The 24,903-nt window shown below is 61.4% G+C and overlaps 1 protein-coding gene across 1 annotated transcript in view; it reads left to right on the top strand.

Moving 5' to 3' along the window:
- Positions 1-5,644: 5,644 nt before the first annotated feature.
- EPB41L1 (erythrocyte membrane protein band 4.1 like 1) overlaps positions 5,645-24,903 on the top strand; it is a 63,378-nt gene continuing 44,119 nt past the window's right edge. Inside the window, exons 1-2 of the mRNA XM_082325587.1 lie at positions 5,645-5,734; positions 15,053-15,102. The gene's annotated coding sequence lies outside the window, so the exon portion shown is untranslated. The remainder of the gene's footprint in view (positions 5,735-15,052; positions 15,103-24,903) is intronic.

Below are 24,903 nucleotides of genomic sequence, written 5' to 3'. Positions count from 1 at the left end.
GAGGATTTGGCCGCTAATCCTCTCTGGAAGAGATGGCTGTAATCTAGCAATACTGGCTCAGGCTTTTCTTATTAACTTCTCCCAGGCTGCCAGGTGCTTCTGGGCAGCATGGCCAGCGGTGAGGGACTCCCCACCTTCCCGGGCATTTGGCGTGGGGAAGCAGGGTGAACTGCGCAGCGCCGGGTAGGTGTCAGGTCAGTGGGGCGATGCTGGGGCTCGGTTCGGAGGAGCCCCCCATCAGGGAGTTAGACCATTCGGGAGCAAGCCCTGTGCTCCAGGGCAGGGCAAGCGTGAGACAGAGCCGCTTGGAGAGGGCGGCGAGGAGGCCGGTACTCCCGTACGGCACCCTGCTCTGTGGCTCCCCAAAGCAGAGCGATTTAGGGCAGTCAGTGGTGGGGAGCATCCTTCTGACGAGGGCAGCTGAGGGATACAGCAGCCACGTGAGAGGACGAGGGTCTTCGTTGGGGCATGACGACATCGACCTAATCTTTCCTGCCCCAGAGGGGCGATGTTAGCAGAGCGGTTAGCAGAACGGGTGAAAGGAGCAAACGTGACCACAGCCACTCCCCGCTCTGCACCTTCTTCTTCCTCTTCCCCTGCTTTCTCTCCCTTTGGTGCCACGGGTTTCTGCTGGGGGTCCCAGCTCTTCTCGGTGGGGCAGGCTGGGGTCAGACTCATCTGCCTTCAATCCCTGCCATCTTCAAGCTGGCAGTTAATTAAGCTGTCAGAGCTTTCCCTTTAATCAGAGCGTGTCAGACCCGTGCCAGGGGCTCCCCTCAGGAGAGCTGTGCTTTCCTGGCAGCGTCAGGATGGAAAGGCGCAGGATATCCCATCGCTCTGGGGCAGAGCCTCGGCCTCGCTGCATTCCTAAACAGGATGGCACTGCTGCTCTCCAGGGCCTCGCAGCCCAGGACTGCGTCCAGCCGGTCCGTGCGGAAAGGCCAGCCAAGGAAGGAGCGGCTCCCCCGGGGCTCTCGCCTGCCTGGGGCCGGGCGCGCGCAGGGCTGGGGCTGCTGCTGGGAGCAGGACCTGCCCGGCCCTTCCTCCTTCCCCTCGCGCTCACGGGACGGGAGGTGTCCGTTGCCAATATGGTCACTCTCTTTGCTGGTGGCTCCTAACGCCACCGCTGACTCGCTGGGGACCCCCTCTGCCCCGCAGGTCTGCTGAGACGGCCGTAGCGCGAGTGCTGTCTGCGGTCACTTCGCACCTCTGTTGGGTGGCATCAGGCAACGCACATCCCGCCCCGGGCCTCAGGTTCCCTGCCTGGCAAGCGGGCAAATATCCCTTCCTCCCCGGCTCCCGGGGCTGCTGCAATCCCTTCCGCTGCAATCCTCCTCCCCTGCAAGGTGTCAAGGTAGGATGTGTCATAACTGTTATCGGGTCATTAATCTCTTTGAGTTAAATTAAAAAAGGCATTCCCTGCCCCTTTTATTGCTGGTTCTCCACCATGTACGTAGCCAGCTATCGGGAGTTATGCCCAGCTGTCTGAAGGTCAGGACCGGCGCACTGGGTCCTGGTCCTTGGGAAGCAGAGGATGAAGGCAGCGGGAGGCCTGCTCAGCCCCCGAGACGTCAGGGCTCCAGACTCGCAGGGATAAGAAGGGCTTGATCTGATGTCTCTGATGACATCTCAGTCCCAGGGACTTCTTTGAGCTTTGGATCCCACTCAAACAGCCCGGAGGAAGATGGCAGCAAGAGCTGGAAATGTTGTCTTTGGATGGAAACATTTGCCTGGAGCTCCTGGAGGTGAAGCAGCCTGAGCCCACCACTGTTCCCATCATCCAAAATGTGTGAAGGGCAGAAAGCGCCCGGGAGCTGAGCGCGAGGAGCTGTGCTCCCTCTCCTGCGGGGCGGCCATCCCCGCGAGCCCTCCTCAGCCCCGGGCACCCCCGTGCCTCCCTGCGGGCACAACTTGCCGAGGGGGATGGCGGCGAGGAGCACAGAGGGAGCATCTCGCTAATCCCAGCTGGCAGCCAGCTCCCCGCGCCGCACAAAGGGCCTTTTCATGCCCTGCATAAACAAGCGAGAGGCATGAAAGGTTGTTATCGCAGAGCATCAGCACTAGCAGCAGCTCAGGCGGGGATTCCCAAAATAACCTCCTCCCAAAAACACACAGCCATGCACACCCCTTTTTCCGTGCTGCTGGGCTTTATGGAAGAAAGGGTTTGGGTGCACCCAGCTCCTCCGCTGAGCCCCGCAGGCTGAGCCCCGCAGGCTGGGCGCAGGGCTTGACCCCTCCGCCTGCCGGTGCCTCCCGCCAGGAAAGGCAGAGCTGGCGGGGCACCAGCGCGCGTGTGCACGCGTGAGCGTGGTCACCTGGGGTTGGAAGCGAGGAAGAACACAACCACACTTCAACTTTTGCTGCACCCTTGCGTTCGTAAGGCTGAGGAAGAGCGCTTGGCAATGATCGGTAACAACGGGCGGTCTGCTGCCCCGGCACTGCTATGGCAAGGGCGAATTAACGGTTTGCTCTGTGCTTGGAAGGTGGAGCTCCAAGGCGCTCTCCCTCGGAGGAGGATTCCTCTTCGTAGCTGCACCCATGAAGCTGGAGCCCTACCTGCACCCCTGTCTCGTCTGTCTGCTCCAAGGAAGAGCATTTCCCTGTAGAAATACGCTCAGGGGTCACTGCTGGAGGAAAAAATAATCGCACCAATGTCAGCTCCTTTCAATTTCTTTAAATTCTTTAAATTTTCAGTTAAGCTCCCAAAAACTGTTTAAAGTTTACACTTCCACAATGTTTTCTGGGGGAAAAAAAAAGTGTCACTGTCCCCTCCCCGCCACCCCATCTGCAATGCGTGGCCGGAGCCGGTATCTCCATCGCTCCCATCACGGCAGCAGGAACCTGGGAGGGATGCAGGCAAGCTCATTTGTCTGTTATTGAACACCCAGAAGAGGGTCCAGCACGTGGCGGGGTGATCAATAGCTCGCAGGTGGTTATTGCGCAAATTAAGCTCTTTCCCTCATTTCAGCGCATTTTCTGTGTCTTCAGGACTGTTGAAGAGTTTCGGGTCACTGGAAGGGAGCTCGGGCTGGGCGGTTCGCACAGTGCGAGAAGGGGAGCGGAGGATGCACCGGAGGAATTTGTTGTACACCTTCTTCTTCTGGCTCCTTGGCTTCGCGAGGGGAATGCTCCCTGCGGTGGGTGCTGGGGATCTACACCGGCATATCCGCGCTCCTAACTCTGCCAATGTGGTCGCCCACTGACTTATTTGACCCAAATTCACTTAAAAGTGAATTGTAACATTTAAATTTCCTAGATTTTCTTTTCGAGTGTGACAGAAGCTGACCCATTGATCAGAAATCGCTGTTTTTCCTTTGAATGACCTGAAAGATGAAAACAGACAGTAACAGTCCTCAAGACGCTGCACAGAGCTACGATTGCAATTATTTTTTGCAAGAATACGGTGCAACGTTTCTCCCGGACAAGTTCCCCACAAATGCAGCGCAGCATGACGCGCGAATGATGTCACTTGCGGCGCAGCCGCCCCCGCAGCGAGGTACAGCGCCTGCTCGGCATCGCCCCCGAACGCTGCGCAGCGGCGGAGGGCCGGAGGTGAGAACCGTGCCTGCACGGGGGCTCCGAGCAGCCAGTCGCGATGTCTTGTCTTTGTAAGCGAATGCCCTCCCTCGAGCGTGGCTCCCATGCGATGCGGTGGGGTTTTTTCCGAGCGGTTCCTGCTATTTACCCAACTTTCCAGCTGGGCTTCTCGAGGCACAAAGAGGCAGGACCTGCCTGAGTTTGTACAGTGAGTCAACAGCTCAGCAGGGGATTAGAGCCCACAGTCCTGCTGGCATCGCTGCCTTGGCTGGAACCACTGGACCATGCAGCCTCATTTTGTTCCTGGTACTCTCTGCTGGTATGTGGTTTGTCAGGAAAAAGGCCTCAGTGTGGCTAATAAAGGAGGCACTTTATAAAGCAGTAAAAAAAAGCCCGCCTCGTTCCAGCGCTTCGTCCCAGTGACGGTGGCGTAGGGGTCAGGCTCCCTGTGAGCGGGAACGGCAGCTTTCCCCAAGGCTGGTGGGGAGGAAGCCGAGGAGCAGCACCCGGAGGCAGCCGGCACGGAGCCCTGGCACCCACTGCTGCCAGGCAGGCAACCGTGCACTGACACGCGGTGAGGAGCCGCCCCAGGCCAGCCCTGGCTTGCGGAGGACAAGCAGAGGCAGCCAGCTCAGAGCTGCCCTGCTGGGAAGAGTCCCCAGGGCCCTGCTCGCCACTGGAGAGCTGCCGTTCCTGGGGTCCCGCGCAGAGCTGCGCCCTTCTGACTCTGGAGGAGTGACGGATGGCAGACGCGCTACTAGGTAACAGAGCGAAGCAAAGGCCTGGCAGGCAAGTCCAGGGGCACGGCATGCTGCTTGGAGCCCTAGGTGATGCAGCAAGCACTAGCGCGCGTTGGGCGCCAAGTCAGGACTAGCCACAGGCTCTGGGAACGAGGAAACCAGGCCCAGCGCAAACCTGGGCGTGACACATCCCCTCCGTCCTTGGCTCCTTGGCATCTGCGGGGCAGAGGCCTGAGTGTGCAGCGCACCTCTGATCTCGTTCCTCCTGTTTATGAGCACCAGTCTGGCTTCCCCAAAGGTTTTACCTATGGCCATAGTGGCCATTGCAGCCATGCTGTGCATCCAGTGCATCCCTGCACCCAGGGCATCCCTGCACCCAGGGCATCCTGCACCCAGGGCATCCCTGCACCCAAGGCATCCCTGCACCTAGGGCACCCGTGCACCCAGAGCACCCCATCCATGCACACAGTGCATCCATACAGCGCATCCACTGCAGCCATGCACCCAGTGCATCCCTGCACCCAGGGCATCCATGCTGTGCATCCACTGCATCCATGCACCTGGCACATCCCTGCACCTAGGGCATCCATGCTGTGCATCCCTGCACCCAGTGCATCCATGCTGTGCATCCCTGTGCCAAGGGCATCCATGCTGTGCATCCACTGCATCCATGCACCTGGCACATCCCTGTGCCTAGGGCATCCATGCTGTGCATCCCTGCACCCAGTGCATCCATGCTGTGCATCCCTGCGCCAAGGGCATCCATGCTGTGCATCCAGTGCATCCGTGCACCTGGTGCATCCCTGCACCCAGGGCATCCATGCCATGGGTGCACACGCATGTGGTGGAGCAACTGCCCCCCCTTTTCATCCGCACCCCTGGAAGGGGGTGCTTGCCCTGACACACCCAAAATACAGAAATCGGCTCATTTGATGATGGGGAGACCTCCCGGGACCGGCTTACGGGTGCCCCACGCAACCACCGCACGCTGTGGGCAGTGGGTGGCCACCCCCGACGCCCCAGGAAAGATCAGCCACCCCTTGGGAGCTGCAGACCCTGCCGCCGCGTCCCGCCGGGGCAAAGCTCCTCCGCCCCGCGGACGGAAACCTCAGCCCGGGGCTGCGGCCCCGCCCGGGGCGGTGGCAGGAGGAGGCTGCGCAGGGATGGGAGGTTGGCGCCGGGGGGAGAGCGGCTGGTGAGGCGGCGGGAGCGGAGCCGCTGCGGGCCCCTGCCCGTGGGTGGCACCCACGCAGCGCGGGGCGGGGCGGGGCGCTGCGGAGGGGCCGCTCCCCCTGCGCAGCGCCGCGCCCCGCCCCGCCCCGCCCCGCGCTCCCGCCGCACGGCGGGCAGGCAGCAGGCAGCAGGCAGGCAGGCAGGCGGCAGGCAGCGCGGGCAGCGGCCGCTGCGGCGTGGGGCCGCGCCCGGGAGGCGGTGGCGGCGGAGCGGGCTGAACCCAGGTGAGCGCCCGGGGGATGCGGGGTCGGGCAGAACCGGCAGCCCCAGGTACGCTGCCTGCACGGGAAGAGGCAGGCAGGGCTGCAGGCAGGGCTGCAGGCAGGCGCAGCCCCAGCCCCGCCGCTGGGAAGGCTTTGGCGAGCCGGGCCTCCCCTCCTCGCAGCGGAGGGAGGGAGGGAGGGAGGGAGGGAGGGCAGCGCATCCCGCAGCCGGTCCTGCCCCCCGTGCGGGGCGGGGCGGGGCGGTCGGGCGCGGCTCCCCCCGGGGGTGCAGCTCCCCCCGGGGTGCAGCGGGGCGCGGAGGGGGGGGTCCCCGCGGTTCCCAGCCGCCAGGGAGCGAGGGGCGAGCGGGGAGCCGCGGCGCGGGGGGAGCCTGGCGGGGGGCTGAGCCAGCCCCGGGACCCGTAGCCCCCGGCCGCGGGTTGCCCGAATAGCGTTTCGCTGCCGGGCTGTGATTTCAGGGAGACGATTTACATCCGAGGGAGAATGTGGAGAGAGCCAGGAACAACTTGGAACGGGTCCTCGCATATTTCTGCGGTTATTTTTGGAGCATCGTCATATGGCAGGAGGTGGGCTCTGGAGGTATCCTTGCGCTCAGCGTTTTCTCCATAGGCTGGTTACCCGGGAGATTGTACTAGCGGACCTGCGTGGCCCTTGGCTCCATCAGCCCTTTCTGTATAAAACACTATTTCTCTTGCGGTTTCCGCGGTGGTATTGTTTCCCGCCGGCGTGCCCGGCCGTCAGCGTGTTACGGTGGGGACCCTTCTGTGGACAAACAATGGCCTGGGTATGCGTGGTTGGGTATTCACAATGTGGTGCAGGAGCAGGCGATGGAAAAGCTGCGTTTGATTCAGCTGTAGATGGTGTGAGGTGACTCCTGATCAGCCTCCTCTCCCTGCCGGCGACGAGGTGTGGCTTCTCCAGCATCCCTGGAGAGCCCAGCCCATGCATCAGCCTCCTGCCTGCACTTAACTGTCGCCTCCCCTCCAGCTTTCTCGTGCCAGACTTGGCCCGAGTGATTTCTGCTTCCAAACAAGCCGAGGTGTGGGAAGCGCGTTGCTGCCAAGGTCTGCTCCCGGGGGTGCCTTGCAGATCTCCGCGTGCCTTGCGGCCCGCTGGAGGACTCCACGTCTGTCAGATCCCTTTGACCGTGGCTGCGCAGGCTGGGGAGCTGCTCTGGTGGCTGCTGGTGGCCTGCCCTTGTGGCCACCAAGCAAGTCTGGAGCCGAGGGAAGGCTGGGTTTGGGCGATGATCCTTGCAAGACGGGAATTACTCTTTAATTGTATTTTTTAGAGCCTGGTTTGGTAGGCATGGAGCCTGTCTGTGGCAGCCTCCCCAGGGTGCTCAGAGCTGTGGGCTCGATGAGGAGCTGGGTCTCCGCTGCGTGCAGAGATGCAGGGCACGTTCTGGAAGCTGTGGCAGAGCCTGGCTGTTGTACGGTATGGAGGTCCGCAGCCACCCTCTGTCTCCCAGAGCGGTCCCTCCTGGCGCAGGGGTGACCGCCCCGCTTGGTGTCAGAGGACGGTGATGTGCCTGTCCCCGGGGGGTGCGAGCCGCTGGGAGCGGAGCATTTGCCTCTCCTCTCTGTGCCGTCCTTGTGCTGCGTGGGCTGCTTTAGCCCCAACTTCGGCGGGGTAACGCGGTCATTCAACCAGGTATCACCGTAAAGAGCAGAGGCCTGGGGTGGGCTGCCGGGGCGCGGGGTGTCCGGGAGGGTGGGATGCAGCTCCGGCTTCGCTGCAGAGCCCGCGCGTTTGTGCTGACGGTAGGCTGCCTTCGGCTGCAGGGGATGGGTTCTTCCCTGCTGTTCGGGTTGCTTGTTGATGTTGTAGCTAGAACTGTCCAGAATTTTTATTTTTACCAATTTTTGAGAAATCAGCATTTTCCAAAACTCCCAGGGGAGATGTTTTGTTTTGGAGGAAGCTTCTAAAAAAGGGCTTTGAAGTCCAGTGTTGTGTTTCTGGTCAAAACGCGCGGGTGCGGAAGAGAGCCCGTGCTGCTGTGGGCAGAGGGTGAGGGGTTTGGTACCCTTCCCGTCCAGCGCAGGCACGGAGCTTGCCGGGCCCCTTCCCCAGGCTGCTGCCGTGGCTGCCACCACCGCGACGACCGGCCAGGGTAAGTGGCTTCTGGCGTGCAGTTTATGGGCGGCCAGGAGGGGTGGCGGCTGGGCCAGCTGAAGAAGTCACTGCAGTGTAGAATGGGGAAAACCTTAGAAATCAGCTTTCTTCCCCCAGGCACTTGAGCTCCCTGTTAAGCTCCGGGTGATGACCTTGGTCCTGGCGGAGCTGGATCTCTCACTGATTCACAGAACAAGCTTTCAGGCGTTCCGGGGGCAGCGCCGAGCCCTCGTCCCGGGTGTAACGCCAGCGTCGCTCTGTCGCCTGCCTTCCTCCTTGCTCTAGCACTGCTGATGACTTCTGCATTACTAGAGGAGGTTTTCAGAGACAGACAGACAGACCGACCAGTCAGGTGCCTGATTAATTTTGTCCCTAAAAAAAGAAATCTTTCCCATAGCTAATTAGGATTTCTAAATTAGGAAGTGGCAGAGAACGACCTGTCGGTTAAAGGGCAGGGGTGGGCTTGGCCGTTCCCGGGCTCGCTCCGCGTTTCCTGCCCGTTCCCGCAGACATCACTTGCGTGTCCTTTGCCTTCGTTTTATTTGGCTGTGGACTGGGGATATTTCCCTGCCGCCTCGGGCCCAGCGCTACGGCGCCGGAGTGACAGCTGGGATACCGATGGGAAGCAAGCCTGTGCGAGGAGATGGGCTGAGTACGGGCTTAAGCTTTGCGGCAGATCAGCGTGGGCGGCTGGAAGGCCTGTGTTTAGCTAGATAGTAGACTTTCATGTGGTGCCTGTCACTTGGAGGTCTGAGCCGAGCCTGAAGCTCTGTTTTAAGCAGAAATGCAAAAGAAGAAACGTGAAACGGCGGAGGTTCCCGAGTCCCCGGTTGCTGGAAGCTCCTGTGCAGGAAGACTTGTGCAGCTACCAATACATGACTCTCATACGGCATCTAAAAATGTGCTTGCGCTGAGGCTGTGACAGTGACGGCTGCGTGGCTTATTGTTCTCATTAGAGCAGTCGGGTGGCTCTGAGTCAGCAGGTTTGGATTTGTCACAGCCGGGGCGACTGCGCCGGGGAGACCTGTGAGGTCCTGTGGTGCTGAGCGGAGGGGCTGGCCCGGGCCGTCTCCTTCTGCGTGGGGGCGTTGGGGTGTGAGCCTGGACTCGCGCTCGCTGTTGGCTCGTGCTGTCCCTTGAGCCTGGAAGGAGTTGCCTGTATTTGTGGCAGCTGGAGGACAGTCTCCCTTGGGCGCTCCTTTCCAGCGCCTGCCCTGTGCCATTTGGGTCCGTGAAGTTGAGCAGCTCGCCGAGGGGACCATCTTTCCCATGCACATCACCTTGTCTGGCTCACAGGAGATGGGAAGCATGGTGAGAGGAGGCCGCCTTTGATGGGGACGTGTTGCAGTATTTCCTTGTGGCTGCAGATCCATCCTTCCTCTCCTCCCAGCCCTTGGGTGGAAGCCTGTGGGTTGTCCAGGACCTAAGTGCGCCTTAAAGGGAAGAGGAGGAGGTCTGGGCAACCCCATCTTCCACCGTGGAAGCAGTGGCTGCTTTCTGCAGCGGCTCTCCCGTCCGCACAGCGTGCCCCTGCCGCAGAGCGGGAGGTTGGGCCCAGGCCCCGTGGACGTCCCCTGTCTTGGGTGATAGTTGCTCCCTGCGCCCTGCCTTGCTCCAGGGAGGTGAACTCCTTGGGGGTGTGCGGAGACGTCTGTACCAAGAGCTGTTGGGCTGAGCTTTTGTACAACTGGGACAGGAGCCAAGGTTTGCTCTCCTGGCGCTAGACGGGGAGCTGTGGGACTGTGGAAAGGGGCAGGCATCCCAGCGCCCAGGGTGGGAGACTTGGTCCAGATACTTCATGTCTGCTCGTCCCAGCACACAGCTGAGGGTGCTCCGAATTGGAGCTGAGGATTAGTCAGTGCCCTGCCTGTGCGTGCCCATGTGCTCACGCACGCTCCCAGGTTTGCTGTCTGGGAGGGTGCCAATAGCAGACAGAGCCTTAAAATCTGAATGATAATGCCCTGGAAGAGGAATTTCTTTCCATCCTCTGCTAATGGTCTGTCTTTTGCCCTCCGGAGGGCAATACGAGCTCCCCTGGGGGCTTAGCAGTGCCCCAGGCTGGGTCTGCCCCGTGCAGAGGCCGCTGTGTCCGGGAGCGGCCAGGGCTGGGTAAGCAGCACCCCGGGGCCGGTGCGATCACAGCGCAGAGGAGACTGGGCTGACCCTATTGTGCTCCAAACACGAGACAAATGAGGCTGAAGCTGCAGATCTGTGGTTGCCAGCAGGTCAGCAGTTTTACCCGGGCACTTGGCCTCTTTGTGGAGATGAAATGCGGTAGCAGTTTCGTATCTGCTCCATCCCCCTTCCAGAAAGCAGCCCTCTGCCCAGCAGCTACGACTGGACCCTGCGCCCATCTCACTGGGCTTTGCTGTCCCCGACCCCTTCTCGCTCCCAAAGACCGGCGCTCCTTCGCGCGGTATTGGCGTGGAGGTGGAAGCCGGGACCAGGTGCCGCGCCGGTGCGCAACGCACCCCGCGTTTGAGGCGATGCTGAATGAGGATTCACAGCGCAGCCCTGCTGCCAGGTTCCACCCACCGGCTCCTTCCTCCCTCTGCTCCTACTAACCCACTGCGGGCCGCGCTGCCTGGCAGCCGAGCGGGGATGTGTGCCGGTATCCTTCCCCCGGCATCAGATGGAGAGGAAAACACAGGGTGGAGTCATCTCTCGCACAAAGGAAATGTTGAGGTATCGGTTCTGCCTTCGGTGGATTTTTTAGGTGGCTGGGGAGAGATTAAACAGGATCTTAACACGTTCACAGCCCCCTTCCCACCTCGTTTTCCTGTGAATCTGTTGCTGTCATGGTATCTTTCAGAAGATATTTTTAGCTTTGCCTTTTTTTTCCCCCCTCTCCTCGTATCAGGCTTTTGAAGGGAAACACGTTTCTATGGGAGAACAGAATGAGCCATTTCACGAGACATTTTGTTATGGGCAGAAGGGCCGGGAAATCTGATTGTGCGTTTTAAACGACACGTTCCCCTTTGTAACCAGCTAATCGTAGCTGCTGGGGTGCGTGCCAGCGGGAAGCCGGCCGGGCCGGAGGCAGGCAGGTGCGTCCCGGCAGGCGGCGGGGCGGGAGCGGGGATGGACCAGCCCTTCCCATCCTCCTCCTGCCCGGCCACGCCGGCGTCCCCCGGGGGGCCACGCACGAAGGGCTGCGGGGCTGGGAGGGGTCCTGCCGGCTTTGCCCCTTCATGATCCTATCGGGGAAGCAGTACCCCTGTGCACGAGAGAAGCAATTAAATGTTCTAATTAGATGGTGCGCTACCGATCTGGCAGTGTTTCTGCTGGCGGCAGCTCCCGCTGCGCCTGGGGTGGCGTGGCACCTGACCACGCTTTGGGTCTCTGCTTTGCCGGTGATGAGAGGGACGTGGCAAAAGTCTCAGCGTGGGAGAGCGGTGCTGTGTCAAGGCCTAAGGGGTGGTCGTAGAGCTGGGTCTGCTGCTCGCTACGGGAAGGCGCGGTTTTTGACAAGGATACAACTTTGGGGTGGGAAACTTGCAGCCTGAATTCTCAGCAGTGTTCCCCTTTAGGAGATTTACTGCAAGTCCTGGTAGGTGAAGGTCCTGCAGAGTAAACTGGCCAGAACAACAGAAACCTCCTTTGAGGTCTGATCTGGCTCGGGGTTTACGCATGCCTACGTGAGGCAGGGGCCGTTACCTCTGCCGACTCACTGGGGCTCTTCACCAGGGAACCACAAAACGCTTTCTGGTAGAACGGCATGAGTAAATCCCTGGCGATCCCTCTTGGTGTGCGATCCCTCTGTAGGAAACGCAGCCGCCTTTGGGGTGACTGTTGGAAGTACTACAGGATGTAGAGAAAACGCAACTGTCCACGCTGTGTTTTGGTGGCAACTTCCACCGTCGCTGTAAGCCCCCCTGGCCACTTCGGTGCTGCTGCAAGAGCTGTGGAGCTCAGTCCCGCCCCGGCGCGGTGCCGCTGGCTGCCCCAGCCCGGCACGTGTCCGCAGGGCGGCCTGGAAGGCCCGTGGTGGTGTGGTCCCTGGTCATCTCCTGCTGAGCGCTGGCTGGGCTCTTCCTTCTCGGCTCGCCAGAGCTGATGTGATCGCAGTGCAGGGTGGAGCCGTGCACGGCTGGACCTCTCTCCGGCACTGCTTCGTGCTCGGCTGAGCTGCCCTGGGGCTGCTGCGCTGCCCTGCCCTGTTTATGTTCCTGCTCTGGTGGACGTGTGAAGGGGACAGTATGAATCCTTGTCCCCTTCGTTGGACCCATCAGCATTTTTGCAACGCGCTGGCCTAGATTCGAGTGAGCTGGGCTCAGCATATGGCTCCCTCCTGACACCAGCCAGCGGTGCTGGCCGGGCGCTGCCCCTTGCACGGACCGTAGCCTTCGCCTGGCTGCGCTGGGGCCCCAGCGCCTGCTTCCACAGCCAGCGCTCACGCTCACCCCGCCAGGGTCAGGCTGGATGACTGCGGTGCCGATGGGGTGCCGATGTGGGTCACTGTGGGATGTTTTCAAGCCCGGGGCACTGTCTGTGGCTGAGATGGTGTACACACCGGCCCGGCGCCGGGGAGAGCTGCGTGGCAGGAGATCGTGATGCAATCTAGCATGGATTTTTGCTAGCAGGAGCGTTATGGGGAGCTGCTTGTTTGCAGGCAGAAGTGAGCAGGGTTGGGGGAGGGTCTTGCTCCTGCTGCCTGTATTCTCAGAACACTTCGTTAATATGATACTAATTGATGCAGTAGCGCAGATCCCAAAATATCTATAGCTCAGAGCCTGCTGCGGTGCAGCCAGCCCCGGTGAATGCTGCTCCACGCAGCAGAAGACGGGAAGGAGGGATGGTCGGTGTCTGATGGAGAGCACAGGGGCTTTGTTTGGCAGCGTTAACACAAGCAGGTCGGGGAGCGTTGAGTGCCACTGCCCTGCCTTTGGTGACTGCATCCTCCGTTCTCCCTCGCAGGACGAACACGGTGCAGCCCTGGTGAGCCCCGGGTGCCGGGGCCGCTGGCGCGGTACCCCTTCTTCTGGGTCTAGCGAAGCTGGCTGCTCTCATGCCTGGCTGTGCGTCTGCCTGCCCGTCTCCGCTGTGCATCTCTGGACTCGCCCCAGAGCTGGGATGGGAGAAAGCTGAGCGTACGAACCCAGGAGCAGCATTGGGGCCCCTGCAAAAATCACTGGGCTTGGCAGAATAGGAGCAGGGCCACAGAGGCTGCACCAAAGAGGGGAGAGAGCCCCACAGATCCCCGCGGCTTTGTGCGACCGTCTGCAGCTGAGAGCAGGAGCTGCTGGTATTGGGAGTCCGTACCCCGGATCAGCTTGGCCTGTTGGGACACCCATGTGTCCTGCCGCTGGGAGAGGGCAGAGCTCTTCTGATGGGGCTCTTTCTCTCCTTTGGCTCGTTAGCCTCCGGGCAGCGGCATCTGCACGAGAAGAGGAGGCAGGTGAAGGCGAGAGAGGTCTGTGGTGGGCTCTGGGATCGAGGGGTGTGGGCACGTAGGTAACGGCATGGGCCAGTAGCCTCCACATGCCAGTGGCATCCCTTGGTCCGTGGGCAGCGCCAGCTCCGTGCGTAATCGTGCGTGGATCGGGAAAATGCCGTTTCCAGGTCTGGGAGAGCAGCGAGCTGTGCACCGGGGCGTGCGCTCAGCTCCCGTGCTGGACGCTGGCGTGGAGGTGTTCAGGCCCTGTGACGCCGGCCCCGCGGTGCTGTGGGTGGGGGATCCGGGGCTGCGGGCGCAGCCAGCGCTGGAGCCGGCTGGCCGGGTACAGGGATGCCCCGCGTTGCGTCCCAGCCCCGCTCCCCACGCAGTGAGACAGCTGAGCGAGTAAAACCGGTCTATGTGGTGGCTGCAAAGGAATCTGTCCCCGGTGGGCAGGGGCATACGAGAGCATGCCCAGCGCCGGTGCGCGATGGCATCCTGCTCGTGCTTCCCCTCCTGTGACAGCGGCGGAGAGCTGGGGCAGGACCACGCACATGGTGGTGGCTGTAACTCCCTCCTCATTCTGTATCTCTCATGGAAATCATTTGGGGCTGCAATTTCCCCCTGCTCAAAGGTGATTTTTTTTCCTTGGACGTGCTGAAGCTCCCGGCCTTATTGCATCAGGTTTTCTGCCTGGGGGACAGCAGCGGGTCCTGTCCTTGTCCGGCAGGGAATGGCCAGAGCCCCACGCGGCAGCTGCCCAGCCGTGGATCGATGGCTGCGCGTCGCCGTGCTGCTCGGGGACTCTGTCCAAATGGAAAGTGGAGCAGCTTTTATGCCCCGAGCGAGCTCTCGGGAAAGCTGCTGCAGATCGGGGCCACCCAGGGCAAGCTGTGTCGGGCTACACACACTGATGTTTGCTTGCGGAGAGTGAAAGGTGTTTGCTGAGTCCATGGGAGAGGTGGGTGCTTTGCATAGGCGGGTCGTCCTGCCTGCGTTGCTTCCGTGCTTATGGGAGGACGGTCCTTGCCTATTGAAGGTATGGTTGAAAATTGACCCTTGGAAAAGCAGAAGGTATCCTTGCTGTGAGACTGGGCTTCCTCCTTCGTGTCGCTGTAGTGCCTGCTGGGCAGTTTTTCCTCCCCCATTAGGGGCAGTTGTCATCTAAAAAGTGGCCCTGAAAATGCTGTTGCAGGATTTGGGCTCTTCTATCAAAGCTGCTGCTCTCGCTGCCGGTGGGCTGGAGCTGCTGGTCCCTCCACGGACGAGGGAGCGGGGCTGGCTCCTGTGGGTCCTGCATCGCTGACCTGCCTCATTACCCGGGGTGAAAGTCCTGCTGACCAGATGTTGCCCTCGGCGTTACCGCAGGGGCCGCGCCGGCGAGCCGGAGGGCCGGGTGACAGTGGGGTGGCACAGATGGCCCTGACAGGAGGACTTGGGTAGCGCCTGGCAGTGCGAGCCAGGAGGGTATCTGTTTCAGTTCTCGGAGGTGTGTTGGTTCTGCGGCACTGCCTGTAGTAAATATTTGCTTTTAGCACTTAAATGAGCAGAACTGGCTCGCGATGCACGCAGCAGGCAGACTGACTGCATGCGAAGGTGCTGTTTTCACATCAGTCTTGTTGAGAGTAAAGAGGCATCTAACGTAATCTGGAGCTTACGTTCTCCAGCGAGCAGATTTGTATGGAGGCTAAACGCAGCGCTCGAGCCGTGCGGGCACCATCTTGTGATGAAGTGCCTGGCTAACGTCCCTCCGTGTACTTGCCGTCATCTCTGGGAAGGGTTTTTTTTTCTTTTCCTTTTAACCAAATCTGATTTCTTCTTTGCAGGTTCTGAATTGTGCCTGTGCAGAGCGCTGAGAGCAGCTCCTGGAAGCAGCGTGAGTTTATCCTGAAAGCTTCTCTTCTCCTTCCCAGATGCCACGTAAGGCTGAGTGGGTTTTGTAGCGTAGAAGGGGTTGCTCAGCACGGAGCCGGTGCTGCAGGGAGGCTCGTCTGCCAGAAACCCCCAGCAGGACTGGAAAGCTGGCCTGCTACCACCAAAGCACACAACTGCTGGGCTTGGGCTTGTTCTGGCTTTCTTTGTGTTGGGATTTTTTCCTGGTTTAGTTAGGAGTTGGGCAACAGCCCCTTTGCCAGCAGAAAGGCTCTTACCAGCTGCCAGAGTCTTTGCCCGCTGACAGAGCGACTTTGGGACGTCACGCTTAACGCTGAGTTTCCGTGTTCTCCTTTGTGCAGAGGATTTGAGGAAGGCGGTGTGTTTGCAAACCAGCCGTTGTGTTTTGTCGGGTGTGGATCCGAGCCCGGGGCTGCGTACGGCTGGCCTGAGGCACGTCCCGGGGAGGCTGGCACCGCCGGGCAGCTGGGAGCAAAGGATGGGAGAGGGCGGCAATAGGTCTGAGCTGCAGAGTTAAATTGCTGGGATGCCGGAAAGACTCAAGGGCTTTTGGTTTGGGCCTTCTCGGAGACCCCTGGGGTCCCTGCAGCTGGGTGGGCTGCTCCGCTCCAGGGCCCCAGTGCACAGCAGTTTGCATGGTCCCGTCCCTGTGAAACCAGATGTGAGCTGCTTCCACGCGTCCTGCAGATGGTGTGCAGCCGGGATAGCTGGGAGGACAAGGTCTCACTTCTGCTTTGGCTCCCTGACCTGCATGGTGAGCCTGGCAGAGAGCAACACAGCAGCGCTACCCTCGCACTGGGTCCAAGACGGGAGGAAGGTGTCGTCATCTGAAAATTGGGGACAGGAGCTCCGTGACTGCACCCCGCTGTCCCGGCTCTTGCCCGGGTGACGGGAGCGTGTGGCAGCGTGCACCGCGAGGCTCGCTGCGTCCGCAGAACCCCGCTGCCGCCGGGGTTTGGCTCCTGCCCCCGCGAGGCAAAGGGCGCAGAGGCAGGCAGCGCCCTGGGTGCGGGCAGGGGATCCGCGTCCTTGCCGAGGCTGCGATGGGCTGCTGCGCTGTGCCCCTCGGGGCTAGAGGTGTCTCTGGCTCTGGACGGGGCAGCTCGTTACTTTTTATGAGCGGTTTCTCACCAGCGGTGCTACGAGACCGTGCCTCCAGGAGGGCTCTGCTGGTCCAGCAAGATGCCAGCTCCGCCTGTGCCCGGGTGCGTGTGTCTGTAGGGAAAGCAAGGAGAATGGCAGGGTTTCTTGTCCCGCCTCTGTATGCTGAAGAGTTTGGGTGCTGGAAGACCAGTTTTGGAATTGGTGGGGGCAGAGGTGGAGGCCCAGCTTCACTGGTGGGTTGCATGCAATCCTGCATCGCCATGTGCCTCAGTTTCCCTCCAGCACGGGGTGGGGTGCCTGTGTGCTTGCAGCTGGCAGCGCTGCTGCAGGGCGGGCGTTCGCTCGGTGGCAGCGCTGGCTGTGGCGGGTGCTGGGGCAGCGCTGTGCCTGCTCCTCCCGCCCCGGCGCGGGGCTGCTGGTGCACTTTCCTCTTGATTTGGGGCCCATCCTTGCTGCGAGACATGCCTTGGTCAGCGAAGCTTGCTCTGTGCCATCCCAGCTGCTTTGGCCTGGGCTGAGCAAACAGGTTTGCGGTATGTGGCAATGCGTGCCCTGAAGGCTGGTGATTGCTGCCAGCTCCCTCAGACTCAGCTTGGGAAACGCTGGCTTCTGGCCAAACACCCTGCTTGCTTTGGCTGAGACTTTTAACCTCTTCTGCCTCACAGAAGTCAGTTCGGAGCTGGCCTTCCCCTGTGCTGCGTCGCAGGTGGGTGAGCTGGGATGCCCCCCATCTCTGCCCCCCCATCTCTGCCCCCCGCTGGCTGCTGGAGGCTTCCCTGCCCGAGAGCCCTGCCGGGGCTGTGGTCTTGCCCCCCCTTTGGCCCGCGGCGCGGTCTGCTCGGGCGGCAGGAGATGGGGGAGCTTTGCTGCTCCGATGGCCGTGCGTTCGCCCAGGTCCTCGGCAGGTCTCGGCGTGGTGGAGAGCTCTGTTCCCACGTGAGGTACCACCCTCACCACTGGTTTTGGCCAAGGGTGTGAAGGGCTGGGGTGGGCTCCTGCCTTGCTGAACCGGTGATCCCACCGGGGCTGGGTGGAAAGGAAGAGCTGTCTGTTCTCAGATCCCTGCGGACGAGGACTTGCCACCTGCGACTGGCGTTTCAGCAGCTTTTTTGGCACAGCAGGACCCAAGGGATGCGAAGCTGTAGGCAGCGTCTGAGCAGGCGCAGCGTGGGGTGGGGATCTGCAGGACTTGCTCCCAAGGGTGGATGCGGAGGCTGGACCACGTGCAGGAGGGCACCCAGCCCTGGCGTGGGTATGCTCTGGGGCATCATCTTCCAACAGACGGGTGCTGCTGGTGACACCTCTCTGGGCTTCTTCCAGCCCAGCTCCCCCACAGCCCTTGCTGCTCTCTCCTTTGTTCTGGGACAGAGGCTTTCGCTTATCCTTTCTTGGCTTTCCTCCCTGTTGCTGAAGGGTTTAAACAGTGTTTGGGCCACTTCCCATCCTCAGCAGCTACAAGAGCAGGTGCTGAGAGCTGCTCGGTGGGAGGCCAACAGGTTCTGTGGGGCATGATCTGCTCCCCGCATTGCAGCTTGCCAGGCTCAGCCCCATCCAGGGTGCAGGTCCGGGTGCCGGGGCTCGCCTGCCTCCCGGCTGCCTCGCCAGGGGATGCTCCTTCCGTGGGGGCCGGGTGCTTGGCGTGCCTCTGCGTACGGCGTCCCAGCCTGCTGAGAGGGTCCCCAGCATGGCTGGTGTTTCCTCTGCTGTGGCGTTGCTCAGGCACCTCTGGAAAGGGCCAGTTCTTCACGGAGCCACACGCTGCCCTGGGACTCGGGTCTCGGCTTGTGTCCTTCCCCGCCTGCAAAGGCAGGACACTTGGTAGGGCGATGGGGAAGCTGGTGTGCACTGGAGGGAGCTTCGCACTGCGGTGAGGAGCTTTCGGAGCCTCTGAGGCCACTGAACGTGCTGGATGGAGAGTGAGGTTGGGTCTCCTTGCCACTGGTGTCACCTGGAGGATGCTCGTCCTGATGCCATGTGCATGTAATGGCCCAGGTCATTCGAGGTAGCCGGCATTGAGATGGTGTTCGTCACTGCAGCTGCTGCACAGGTCCCGCTTTCCTCCAGCTGAAAGCCCAGCAGCGCCCAGTAAACCCCATGGCGGTGGTGGTTGGCGGGGTGAGCGGGAGTGCTGCCGCTCGCCACGACCCTGGTGTGATGCTTCTTGTTCCTCACCGCAAGGTTATGTTTTAATGATGAATTTTGGATGGAAAGGGCAGGAGGGCAAGGGAAGGAGAGGGCTGCTGTAATGCTGCTACAGATTCAGCATGGCTTTTGCTGCACAAGACCGCTCGGCTGCAAGTAAGAAGGCGCTGGTACCCAGGTTGCCGGGGAGACGGAGACATTCAGACACGGCAGATGCTGCGGCCATGCCGGGCGGATTGCCGTCCCACCCCTTCGCTGCCACCAGTGACAGCCCCAGTGGCTGGCCCTGACGCTGCTGCAGGGGACGCAGTGCTGAGCAGTGTGGGTGCCACCTCATCCCGAAAGGCGCTGGTGATGGAGCCCCAGCCAGCGGCTCCTGGTGGCTGTGGCCACACCAGTGCCCTGGATGGATGCCCTGATGGGGCAGGCTGGGGAGAGCTGGACGAACATGGGTGCTTCTGTCATGGATCGGGGCCTGCGCTCCAGAGCCACCTCCATGTGGGTCCCTTGTGCCGGCTCCGGTGGGGTGGTGCTGGTGGGGGCTGGGGTGATGCTGGTGGCCTTGCCGCCGCTTGGCTCATCCGCCTGGTGGCCGTGACAGGCAGCCCCATCTCTTGGAAAGCCTAGATTTCTGTCCTCTTCTAGAAGGCACCCATCATGGGCCACCTTCAGGCCCCTAAGGAGTGACCAGGGACCGGCAAGCAGAGGCACGCGGTGCCGTGCCAGCCCCGGGGGTGGGTGCAGCCTGTTGGTGCTGTGCCAGGACTGCAGCCCTGCCTGCGTCCCCACGTGGCTGTCGCCTATCCAACGCCTCTTCCAGGCAAGACCACCGCGCCTTCTGCCTGCACACCCACCCCCGGGCACCCTCCGGCAGCTGCCTGCGCTGTTCCCCCCCCGCGCCTTCCTCCTGGCTGCCGGGCGGGTGTCCTGCCTATCGTCTGGAGGCCACGCTGGGAAGCAGCGAACCCATCCGGGACGGCTGCCAGGTGAAAGAGGCATCTCTGTCTTGTTCCCCTTGTGCTGCAGTGAGAGCACTGGAGCCTCGTGCTCGTGGCAGCCGTGGTGTCACTGCTCCGTGTGGGACAAAGGGGTCAGGCTGGGATGGACCTGGCTGAGCCCGGATCCGCCTGAGGGCCGCTGCTGGCTTTGCGTCCCCAGTCCTGGCTGAGGCTGTCCCGGTTTAGCTGGGAGGGCAGGAGCCGTGCCAGCCTGTGCCCAGGTCTGCTTGGCGCAAGCCGTGTGCCGGGAAGTGCTGCCGCCTCTGCCGGCCACTTGTGCCCAGTCCCTCCCTGGTTTGTGCCGTGGCGGGGCCAGCTCGGCTGCAGCGATGGGATCCCTGCTCCCTGCGTTCAGGCCGGCCGCAGCACCCTCCTGTGCCGGGAGCAGCGTTTGTGCCGAGGGTGCCTGGATTGGGACCTTCCTCTCCGAGCAGGAGGCCCTGGTGGTTACCACGGGCTCTGCCTGCCCTGGGCTCTGCCCTTGGCTGCGGTGGGGAGGAGAGGCTTCAGTCAGGTTTGCTTTTTTCCCCCTTTATTTATTTTATTTTACTTTTTTTGATGCTTCTCCTCCAGCCCTTCCTTCTGTTGTCATTTCATTGTCCAAGTTCCCTGAATACCCGTCACCTGCCTGGGGGCAGAATTTGAGACACATCAAAGCTCAATGAGCTTCTGCAGGCGCTGAGCGTACATCCTCTGGGAGCTGGAGAGATTAAACAGCCGAGAAAAACAACTGCTCGGGATTGTCCAGGAGGTAAAATGGAAGGGCTGGGGGAGAGCGAGGGAAAACCAGCAATATTTGCTTACCAGAAAATGTCTGCCCGTGCCTGGGAGGCCGGCTGGCGTGGTGGGTCCCCCCGGGGTGATGCTGGATGGGGCAGCACCAGGCTGGAGCAGTTCTGCAGCGGGAGCTGGGGGTCTCCGTGCATCTCTCCCAGTTTTGACCCTGGCATGGGTTTGTAGAGCGGTTTGTCAGGATTGTATCTGTGCATCGTCTAAATGACTCCGATTCCTGTCACCCCTCTGGCAGGGTTGGCATCTGCTCGCGTGGAAGGGGAGGAGCGGTGCCACGGATGAAAAGGGTTAAAATTAAGTGGCAGACGTGGTGTCACACCTGGGCTGGGTTCCTGCGGGCACGGGGAGGGACCTCCACCCACCCAGCTGCCTGCGCAGTGGGCGCTGCTGCCTGCGACTGGCAGAGACCTGAGGGGTCAGTCAGACTTCAACGTCCAGTTGAAGAGGGGGGGGAAAAAAAGGAATTTTAAGCTTTGTATTTGGGAATAATACAAAGCAAATGGAATAAATCCCAAGCGGTGGCATTGCTTGTAGTCTTAGGAGCAGACCACGCCGGCGCCTGGGAGGCGTCAGCGGCTCGGTCCGCAGCGGGAGCCGGCTGCCGGCGTGCAGGAGGGAGCGCGGCGTGGGCCTTCGCGGAGCCGCCTGCTGCCCTGGCGCTGCTGGTGCCTTTGGCCAGTCCTCTGTGCCTTGTTAAACCTGCGCTCAAAGAAGAATGTTTTAACAAACCTATAGTAGTAGTCCTTTTTGTTGCATAAAATACCTCCTTCCCATATCTTAAAAGAAAAAAAACCCAGCCCACCTAAGATATTGTACCGTGCTTCACTGAAAAATGTTTCCTTTTGACGATGCCGGTGAGCGAGCTGGGCGTGGGTGCCGGGCCATGGCAGCCGGTGGCCCCTCGCCGGCCAGCCGGCACGGCCCCGGGTGGGGGTGCGAGGGGAGGTGGGGCCCTTGGGAGAGCAGCCTCCGGGCACCCAACTGCCGCTGGCTCGGGCTGCTCTAGCGCCCGGGGCCTTTGCCTCCTGCGGCGCTGGCACCCAGCGCCACGCTGCGAGGAGGCTGTTACTGCAGGGTTGAAAGCTCGTGGAAGCCCGTCAGCTTTTTTTTAACGAGACTTTGGGGCAATGTGCTTGCCGTCGCACTGATTTCTTGCAGCACTGATGATTAATCAGATTTTCAGGTGCCAAGTTGAAGGAAAAGCTTGGTTTGCTCTCTAGCTCTGACCCACGAGAGGTCGGACCTCTGCTAGAGACACCAGTGCTGGGGACAGTTTAAGGAAGCCTCAGAATGTCTATTTTCCAGTCTTGCCTTTCCATGGTTAATATAGCAATTTCTTGCTGCTCTTTGCAGCCAGCTAATCTGTCTTCACTCAGAAGTGAGATGAACAGCAGCGTAAATTGCAGGCAGTGTCCAAAAATACATCTGCAAGAACAATTCTCTTCCTTGAGCTCCAGCTCCTGCCTGTTTCACTTGGTGATCTGCTGCTTTTCTTCCCGTGAACTTGTAGCATTTTCTTCCCTGCAAAGGAATTTTGAGATGTTTGGAGGGATTTTCCCAAGTACGTTGGCCTCTGTCAGTTGGGAAGCAACAGCGATGCTGAGGCTTGTGAGCTGCCCTTTGCAGTCTGGGGACTTGCTGGGAGGGAGCCAGGCTGCGAAGGATGGTGCTGACGGGAGCACGGGGGGTCTCGGGCGCACCAGTGTCCCTGGGAAAGCAGGTTGTGTGGTGCCGTGGGAGATGCTCGTTCCCGGTCAGCCGGGCTGGCTGCTTGAGATGGGCTCAGACGATGTGAAGTGGTTTCCATTTGTCCTTTTGCTTTCCCTGTCTCGCATTTATCAGCTTCTGGAGGCAGCAACTGGACTCGGGGTGGGAGGTCTCCTCTAAAAGCATTGCTGCCTTTCCTGTAGGCCTTGGGCCCGAGGCAGGGCTGGGGCTGAGACGTGGGGGCCGATGGGGTGCGGGGACAGATCGCAGCGGAGCACGTCCCCAGCACAGCCAGGCCCCGGGGCTTCAGCGGGAGCGGGGAAGCTGGTGGCTACCAGGTGGAGGCTTCTGGTCTCCGTTGCAGCAGAGCTGGCGCTGCTGGCAGGGACGTGCGGGTGAGGTGGCTCCTGCGGGATGCTGGTCGCTAAGCAACCGGCAGAGGTGGAGCTTTCTGGGTACCATCCCCAGCGCCACTGCCTGCGCCGCTGCCTGCCTGCTCCGGCATTGCCCGCATCCTCCCCAGGCAGCATGGTGGGAGGTCCTGCCACCCAGCTGGCCGCACCGCACTGTCCTGGGGCAGAGGGGCACCCCAGGGTGTCTCTGGGCATCGCTGAACCCTGATTCAGGGTTCCTCTGCCCAAGATCACTGACACCCTCGCCCTGGGGAAGGAAGTTGTCTTGGGGCTTCCACCTCAGTGCTGCTTCCCTGCCTGGGTCTGCTGTTTTGCACCGAAGCAGGGCTGGGCTGGGGGCTGTGGAGGCAGGGTGGGCTGGCTGTGACACGCTGGGGGAGCGTGTTTCCCCTCTGGGACAGTTGTGCCAACGGAGCCTGGGCGCCTTCGGTCCTCCTTAGGTGGTGGCTGTGTCGAGACAGGGGCGGCCAGGGTGCTACGGGAAGGCTGGGTGGTGCAGAAGGGTCTGGGGAGGTGTCGGTGGCTGCACTGCTCGGGTGTCCGTACTCGGGGCTGTCCCTCAGGGCGACCGCAAGCCTGCCTGGGTAAGCTGTGGCCTTGGGTCCCTTTTCTTAATGACCTTCCCAAGGCCGGGTGTTTGTAAAGCACTTGTAAAGTCTTTGGATCAAATGAGGTCCAGCAGCGTGGGAAGGAGCTGTGTCGGTGACTGCTCGGGGGCTGGAGGCTGGCGAGGTTGCTCTGGGTGGTGGCTTAAACCCTTCAGTGCATCCCCAGGGCTGGTTCACCACGTGCCATCGCTTTGGGGGATGTTGTGTGCCGAATGTTAAGCAACCTGCTTTCTCCCCTGCCCTCTCCTCCACAGCCCCTGCTTCTTGCTGGACCTTTGCTGGAAGAGCTGAATGCCCCGGCTGCACCATCGTATCATAAATCTCCTGTCTCCCCGCTCCTAGCGTGCTCCAAACTCCGCTGACAGCGCAAGCATGCCTTTTAAAGGTATGCGTTTGCCTGGAAGAGGCACATTCCTGGCTTTACAGAGCTGCCTGACCTGACAGAGGGGACAAGCTGGGCAGCTTTTGGTTTTGCAAGAAGCCTTAATGAACGTCCACACGCCCCGGGCTCTGTCCTGGAGCAGCGGGCAGGACGCGGGCAGCCAGCGGAGGCTGATGCGGGGCCGGGTTGCTGGTAGCTGTACGGTTTCTGGCCCAGGGGCTGCCTGGTTTGCTGCTGGATCCTGGGGCGAGGACCTGTCCTCGCTGCGCCCTTGGCTCCCGAGTGGCTGAGCTGCCACGCTGCCGGTGGGAGCCTGTGCCCTGGGCTGAGCTTCGGGTCCCTGGAAGCCTGCGAGCTGGTGTGGCTGTCCTGGCACGAAGGTGCTGCATGGCAGTGTGGCCGTCCCTGGTCAGGGACCAGCGAGCCACTCCCTGCTGAGACATGTCCCTGTCCCTGAGAGCCAGCCACGGTGCTGGCACGGTGCAGCCTTGCCACCAGGCTCCCTTCCCGAGGAGGCAGCGAGGCGGCCATCACCACCTGCCTGCATCTGCCTGCTGAGCTGCTTGGGAGGTGCTTCGGGGCGGGTGGCCGGCGGGCGGCAGGGATGGCTCTCGGGGAGCAGCGGCCGTGGCCCTGCCTGGAGCAGGGGATGGTTTTCAGCCGGCTGGTGACAGGTCTGTGTTTCTGCTCATGCTGCCGAGCGGCTGTCATCAGGCGGAGGGAGCTGGAGTGTGAGGGAGTGGGGCTGAAACCGGAGAGCTCTGGGGTAGCGTCGGCCCTTTGGCACCTCCAAAGGCTGCGGGACTGCGGAGCTGCTGCCCTGCCAGGCTGGGCGGGTGCAGGCAGGGCCTTGGCGTGGCCAAGGGCATCAGTTGGACTTGCCCTTTGGAGGGGAAAACGGGTGAGACTGGAGGGACCCGTGGGGGCCGAGGAAAGCAAAGAAATCCCCAGAGCACTAAGCAGGCGCATCGTGGTCTGCCGAGGAGACGACGCTGCGGTGCCTGGGCTCAGCGATGGCACACGGCATGCCGTGGCTGCTGCTGCCGGTCCCATCCCACGTGCTCACGTGGGCCGGCGGGAGTGGGGAGAGCAACCCAGGGGACAGGGGGTGGCGGGGGTTGCAGGCTGCGCCGGCTCTTTCATCTCACTGATGGGTGGTGTCTGGGCTGCGCTTTCATCTGGAGAAGCGCAGGGTGTTTTTGCAAGGGCTGAATCACGCTCTCCTGACCCACTGGTTGAGAGATCTTCGTTTGCATGTTAATGACATCGTGTGGAAGGTGTTTCTTGGCTTCCTGAGATGTCTGCTGCGAGGGGTCACAGCAATTTATTCCTGAACTTATTTATTCAGCTGGGAGGTGTCACTCGAAAGGGTAGGAGTGAAACCTTGTTTAAAATGGCCCCAAATTGCCCAGGTCTTGCAAAACGGCCGGGTGCCGCCGTGCATGGTGGGAGCAGGGTGGCGGGGAGGAGGACGTGCTGCTTTTGCAGCCCGGCGGGCTTGGGGAGGAGGCGCCTCAGCCCCGTCCCCCCGGCCGCCGGGGACGCAGCAGAGGTCACGCTCCTCTTCCCTGGTTTTTCCTGGTGCCAGAAGTGCGGAGGGAGCAAGCTGGAAGGAGGGTTTGGTCTCTCAGGACGGAC

This window comes from Platalea leucorodia (assembly GCF_965183815.1).
Source record: "Platalea leucorodia genome assembly, chromosome: 13".
Lineage (NCBI taxonomy): Eukaryota > Metazoa > Chordata > Aves > Pelecaniformes > Threskiornithidae > Platalea > Platalea leucorodia.
This window is presented reverse-complemented; position numbering and strand designations above follow the sequence as displayed.